At 31.3% G+C, this 7,503-nt stretch overlaps 1 protein-coding gene across 3 annotated transcripts in view; it reads right to left on the bottom strand.

Moving 5' to 3' along the window:
* Positions 1–7,503, bottom strand: part of SYT1 (synaptotagmin 1) — a 479,618-nt gene that overhangs the window by 328,860 nt on the left and 143,255 nt on the right. For 2 of the 3 annotated variants that reach the window (XM_081822128.1, XM_081822125.1), the window contains exon 3: positions 4,971–5,019. The exons of the other annotated variant lie outside the window; for it this stretch is intronic. The gene's annotated coding sequence lies outside the window, so the exon portion shown is untranslated. The remainder of the gene's footprint in view (positions 1–4,970; positions 5,020–7,503) is intronic. 3 annotated transcript variants of the gene reach the window in all.

Here is a 7,503-nt window from a genome sequence, read left to right as displayed (position 1 = left end):
TTTTTTTTTTCTTGACATATATTGCATTATTTGTTTCAGAGGTATAGATCTGAGATTCAACAGTCTTGCACAATTCACAGCGCTTACCAGAGCACATACCCTCCCCAGTGTCTATCACCCAGTCAGTAGATAAGGATATTGAGGAAAAGAGGTCAAATTGTCTTCCTGAGGTCATATAGTGACTATGTGGCAGAAATAGAACCTGAATGTAGCTCTTTCATCCACTGCCAACATTCTAAATTACAAAAATAAATAATGCAACCTAAAATAATGACCTGGTACAGACAAATAAGTGAATAAATCAGAATATTAGAGCAAATCAAAATTAGCATAAATTATTCAGATAGTTAAATCATTCATTTTGACCTTTTATTGACTTTAGACTTTACATGATATGCTTTAAAACCAACTATATGGTTTTAAATATTTCTACTTTATCTCTTTCATAACTGTACAAGTTATATTTCAGAGTCATGAGAGACGATAAAGTTTTCAGAACAAAATAAAGACAAGTATCAATGGGAGCATCCAAATCAGATTGTTTCTAGAAATAATGGACAGAATTCTATCAATAATATAAAGTAGCTAACTTTATTTTTAGTACCTACTATCAACAAAATAACACTATTTCAATCACTCATTGAAGAAATTAAAACATCCAGAGGTCTACTAAGTAGCCTTACAACCGTAGCTAATAAGTAGTGAAGCTGGAATTTGAACACAGAGTGAGTTACCATTCTTTAGTATCCTTGGAAATAACTAAGTCATGAAATCTGTTTTAGCTTTATCGTAAATAATAATCATTGTGGAAAACCCATTTTACCCAGTGCCCCAACGAAAGTGATAAGACTGCCAATCGTTTGTTAAATAAAAACATAGTGATTCTGATCAAGATTAATCAGGTGAATATCTTAAAAAGATAGTCTATTATTGTAAGTCAAAGTACTATTATTATCTATATAAAGTGAACATTCCAGTATTTGTAGTTGTACTAAATATAAGCTACTTGATGACAGAGGCTGTGCTTTGTTTACTCCTCGATCTCCAACACTTGGGAAAATGTATATAGTAGGTACTCAATAGCAACTATTAAATAAAGAATAAAGAATAAATAAGCAAAAGAATTTCCAAAATAGTACCAAAGACTTAAAGGAAATAAGTCCAGACAATGTAGTAAGCATAAAATATCTAGGAAGCACAAATTGTGAGCATCCATTTTGTGGTAATAACTTTTATAAACAAAATAAATATAATTCTGTTCCTGTAGGTGACCTTTTATACTTATGCCTATTATCCATTTCAACTTTGTTTCACTTTTTTATCTAAAGATAGTTGTCTTAAATAATTAAATTCTCCTACTGTGGTTTAATTTTAGCATCTGAAGAAAAAATCTGCATGATTCAATTTAATGTTTATTGATAAGTGATAAAGAAAAGTGATATCATATGTACATCAAATATTTTACATAGACCAATGACACTTTAAAAAGATCTATTCTTTACTTTTATCTCTTCTCACCAGACCATCATTCATATAGGAAAATGCACTGTGCCTTGCCTTCACCAGTTGTGATGTGTTTAGTTAAAAGTGATAACCTGGAAAGGGATAATCAGACCTGAGGTCAAATGGTAATTCTGCTGCTTACTAATTAGTCTGACTTTATAAAGCTTTCATTTCTCATTTTCACTTATCTGCCAAACTGTGATAACTTTGGAAGTGTTCTTTTGATAAATGAAATATGATTAGTAGAGCATCTGACATAGACAAAAACCCCAAAAATGTACCCCTTCGTTTCCTAACTCTCCTTCTTTTATATAAGAACTCATCTTAGGCCTATGGGTGAAAAAGCTAATCAGGATGAAGGGTAAATTATAAATTCAAGGAAAGGGAACATTTTTTTTTCTGGAGGACCATTATTGTCTAGAACAGACAGCAATCAACAATTTTGGTTTCATCATCAACACACTGTTGTAAAATAATATATTGGATTCCCAAAACAGCAAAGGCAAATTTTCATAGAAAAGGAAGTTCTTTTTACAGTAATAAAAGGTTTTCCATAATCATATAATAGCCAAAATTTGTAATTAAACATCATTATACTCATTATCTAATTTGATCTCAGAAAGTCTTGGGAAATAGACTTGACATTTTTTTTTCCATTAGCCAGATAAGAAAACAGAGAATCAAAGAGGTAATTGCTTAATTATTGTTGATGGCAGATTGTATGTATGTATTAATGTTATATATTATCATTATTATTATTATTATCATTATATGGTAGTTTTTTAGCTGTGTGATCTCCCCGTATGCTCCAGGACTCCTCACTATGAGAAGGGGAATTGGGTGAGGCCAAGACTCAAACTTAGATTCTCTCTGTGTATATAATTCTTTCCACCATAAACATCATTCTAATGAGTTGTATCAAAATATAGTTTTAGGCAGATAAGAGACAGTACAAAACTGGATTAGTGTTTTGACTGAAAAAAAAATTAAGTTTTGAGAACAAGCTTCTTGAACCAATCTGAGGCACTCAGTTTTTACAGAAGTACTTTCAGTTAATATGGCAGAAAAAAAAAGATAGTGGGTTGTTAATTAAGCCCGAATTTTTCTTGATTCTGTCACTAGATAGGAGAGCTTCGAAAAATGAGTTGACTTATCTGGCCCTTTATAAATGAGGATATTAGAGGAGGTAATGTCTGTAAAATGAACATATTACACTAGATAGATACATTTTTTTCTTAACTCCATGCTACCATAACACACACACACACACACACACACACACACACACACACACCCTTATACTTTTTGATTATAAGAACTCGTTACTTTGAAGAGGGAATGGTTTGACTAATTGAAAGTTGTGAGGGGCATTTGCAAATCATATTTATTTACTAATGAATCACAAAACACTTTCCTAGTTAAAATCTGCTTTCTCTTAGGACACTTCTGAAAACTTCTTGTTCTATTTGGTATGCCAGGAAAGAGAGATTGTTAATAATAATCATGCTTTGAGTAAAAACATCAACTCCCAGTAGTATTTAAAGAGGTTTAGCAGATCTAAGATAATGTGAATAGTTTCTGAGAAGCATGCCTGAGCATCTGAATTTTTTTAATGCATCCTCTTTATTATTATTATTATTCGGTGTATTCATTCTATAGAGAACTGACCCTTAGAGTACCCTAAAGTACCACTGAGTGTTCAGTCATCCAGGAGAAAATTACTATTTTAAAATACAATTTTCAATGGTCCTTTCCTTATTTTCCTTATCTTTCTTAAGCACAAAAACTTTTGTGAAATATAAGTGCAATGTGCTTTAAAGATCATTAGTAATATTCTAATCAATTACCAAATCGTCCTTAAGCTATGGGCTTTGAGGCAAAATTATAGGTTTGCATGGCGTCCCTATGCTAAAAAATTTTTAATTAATAAGGCTTGATTTAAATACAAATTGTACAAACTTATTATTCATGAGCTTGCAACACAGACACATATTCTATAAAGACAAGGAAAAATAGTCACTGCATTATCCAGTGTCTTCACTTTATATCATACTTCATGTTATATACTGACACACCTAATTCATGAACTCTTTGGAAGATAGGACCTATATTAAGACACTTGTAATGTTTTGACAATATCATTTTAATTCAGAGTATTTCTCTTTGTAAATATTTTATGAAATCATTAAGGCATAAACTACACTTTTTAAATTTGGGCTTGAGTTAGTCATTTTTCCTTACAGTTATTTATGAGTCATTTAGCATGTCCTTGTTAAATAAAAGACAAAGGCTAAAAGGAAAAACTACTACAAAGCACAAAACACACCAAGAAAATGCATGATTTCTTCCTTGGAAATATATATGTTATTTTCTCTAAGATTATTCCAATTGAGCAGAAGACCTCATTACTTGAATCAATTCTCTCCAAAGGATGCCATGCTAAATCCTGTTTTAATATAATTGTGAAAAGTACAGTTCAAATCAAGCAACTTACGTAAGTCACACCTGAATAATAGACAAAATCACTTAAGGATAGATCAGAAAAACAGCCACTGATGGCTGTTCACAGTGAAATTATAAGATGAATAAGAAATTGTGAAGGGCTATGGTAAATATTATCTGGTTCTTGTATAAAGAATGTAAAACAAATATGTATGATTCTGTCATTCAAAAATTCAACGTGGAAGTGAATTTGCGACTCATTTCAAGACAATCATGGCATTACGGTGATAGAAGATGGTTCATCAACATGGACTTTTCCATCTTTATTATTTTTGATATTCACGTATCTAAAATTTATAATTGTTTGCACCTAGGAAATCATTTTAGTGTTGCCAATTCTACCATAAGGAATGGCATCAAAAATTTTAACTTTGTTTCACAAAAACATATTTAGGAAAACAATTATTACTATCAATTAATTGCTATGTAAAGATATACATGTCATAGTTAAGTTGTGAGATTAGAAAGAAATGTACTAATGAGATTAAACTATAGATTTAAATCCTACAGATGTTGGCCATTTTTCTTGATAATTCTAATTTAATGACTATAAACAAAATAAGCATCTTGATTCTGTTTCAAATTTTGTTCAAAATGAATAAATTTTCTAGCACACACAAGAGAACACAAGACACTTTGATTAAATTTTACTTATTTTTTTCTTCTTTAGAATTTAAAATGATATGATGCTAGTCAAAAGATATGGTGGAATCAACATAAACATTTCTGCCACATAGATGTATCACAAGGATTACTTTGGCCTCTTATTTAAGAGGATTATAGGATAAATGATTTTCAGTTTACTCCAGTAAATTGGGATTAAGTTTTAGAAGGCTCCATTTGCGTACTGTATTAATCTCTTATCTTAGAAAATAGAAAGGCGAATGTTTCTGTAAAAGAAATTTGTAAGACCTTCTCATTTTATAGGAGCCCTAGTAATATTATTGTATCATGAAAGTACTTACTGTTCTGTTAGGAATTCTGGGCTATTTTGTTCTTTCAGATTCTTTTTCTCTAAAGGAAAACAACATAGGTACTGTTAGTTGACTGCATAGTTCAATATCATTTCAGAATGTCATAATTATAACTGATTAATTTTATTATGTAATATTTCTACTTAGAAATACAATAAAATGTCATGTAGGTTTAGCATATATAGTATATGATAGATAAACAGGGATTTTAAAGTTGGTTTGAAGGGCTAGAGATGAAGATTCTGTGAGTAGTTTATGCACTGATTTTTGTGAAAAGTTAATTATGCTTCCTTCTTGAAAAATGAAATAATATTAATCTAGGTAGACATTGTTAGAGAATATTACATTATTAAAAAAGAATCATATAATAATTAATTGCCTGGTGCTATATTTAGTATTGATATGATTATAGTTCACCCTTGAACAATGTGGGGGTGAAGGGCACCGACCCCTCTTTCAATCAGAAATCCTTGTATAACTTCTGACTCCCACCAAACGTGACTACTAACAGCCTACTGTTGACAAGAAGCCTTCCTGATAACATAAACAGTCATTAACATATATTTTGTATATTATATCCTGCATTCTTAGAATAAAGTAAGCTAGAGAAAAGAAAATGTTAAGAAAATACATCGACAGTACAGTAGTGTGTGTGTATGTGTGTGTGTGTGTGTGTGTGTGTATCCACAGATTTAAGTGGACTTTGCAGTTCAAACCCATGTTGTTCAAGGGTCAAGTATATATATATATATATATACATATATATATATATCCCCCATCAGGGGTAAAGAGAAAAATAATCTCGTATCACTGCATTAAAAAAAAAAAAAGTACAACTTCTAGTTTAGGGAGTAAGAAAATGAAATCCTTCCCGAGTCAATATCAGGAATTGCTTTAGTGTAATAAAGATGTCAAGAATTTCTGATTTGATTTGACAAGTTAGCAACTCACAAATGAAAATTTCACAGTACTAGAGACAAGTACCTTTTTATATAAGTTCTCATCAGTTTTAGTCTTCAAAAAATTTAGGTAGAATGAAAACCAAGAAAGAATGAAATATTTAGAAACAGGTTCATAATAGGCATGTTACTCTGTTTTTAAGAGTTCTTACAGTGTCTAGGTTCAGCAGAACTACACAAATATTATAACGCTAGCAGCTCTGGCAGTTGGCTCATATAGGTACTTAGCGTGAAAGATCTGAAGTGACAGCTATATTTCCAAAACTGCATTTACCGCATCTGTTCAATGGTTAAGCCTCCGAGGTCTGCTTTCATTTTATTTCTGCTTGAAACTCAACTGTTTTCTAGTAAAAGCCATTAGAAAGAGCATTGTAAAAATGCATTTAGGTTTGCCTGGCTGACTCTTAAAATACGACTTTGAGCTACAATTAATTTTAGATAAGATTTCTATATATAGTTTCCGTGTACTGACACTTTTTTTATTAAAACAAAAACTACAACCAAATTCTACGAGTGCACATACTAAGGAATCAGAGTGACATAGAGCTCTTTACAAGAAACAATGGGGGTGAGGGCGCCTGCTGGAATAAATGAAGGTTTTCTACTAAAAAACTCAGAGAATATTTGACATTGTATGTATTGTACATTAAGACTTACAAGGCTTGGCTTCCCAAAGGGATACAGTGAAAGGATTAAACAATTTTTGTGACTTACGAGTCATCTGCAGGGATTTGATTTCATTTTGGTTTTGCACGCACATCTATCACAAGGATGAATGGACAAGCCTGTTCTACTGTAAGGGACAAACAGCTATTTTACTTTCAATCTATGCACTGAATATGGATGTGCATCGTATTTTTCTGGTAGCTAATTTCTCTCTCTTGCATGTATAAACATCTCTATTTTAGAAGAAAAAAGTGAAAATAGCACAGGATGATTTTGCACTTTCCGCCAACTATCTGGCTTTTCAATAACGTAATTGGTATCAGTAGGTCTGATTCAGACAGTTTCCTGGTATTGAGACTTGGTACTTTCATGTGTTTATATGATACTTCAAAAAATGTGAATCTTTTTAGGTAGATTTATGTATTTTTCACAAAACAGTATGAGCATTCATACTCAATAAATCTGATGACACTTTCACGTTTTTTAATGCAGTTTTAGAAGCAGGCCTGACATGGAGAATAAAGAAAATAACTGAGACTTAGGGATTACTTTTGCTTGACGACAGCTAGAAATTAAACTGCTGTACCTTGCGGCCCTAATCATAATTCTATTTACAGAATTAAGCAAAACACTGTATGCTTTCGGCATAAATATTGCAAATCGTTGACTTGTGGGAGGAGGGCACTTTTGTATTCATTTTAATGATGAATATTTTAAAATGCACAGCTGTGTTTTTTGCAAAAGGACCGTTTCAAGGATGACAAATAGCTAATGTTAATATCCAAACTTTGTTTAAAATATCTCAAATATTTCATTTTGATGAAAATATTGGTTTTAATGGAACTTTTACTAACATATCACTAACCTAAATATTTATTTAGGGTTGGATTTAAAGTATG

This window comes from Leptonychotes weddellii, chromosome 5 (assembly GCF_054177405.1).
Source record: "Leptonychotes weddellii isolate Sample4059 chromosome 5, ASM5417740v2, whole genome shotgun sequence".
NCBI lineage: Eukaryota > Metazoa > Chordata > Mammalia > Carnivora > Phocidae > Leptonychotes > Leptonychotes weddellii.
Note: the sequence above shows the minus strand (reverse complement) of the source record. Positions and strands in the feature narration are given on the sequence as shown.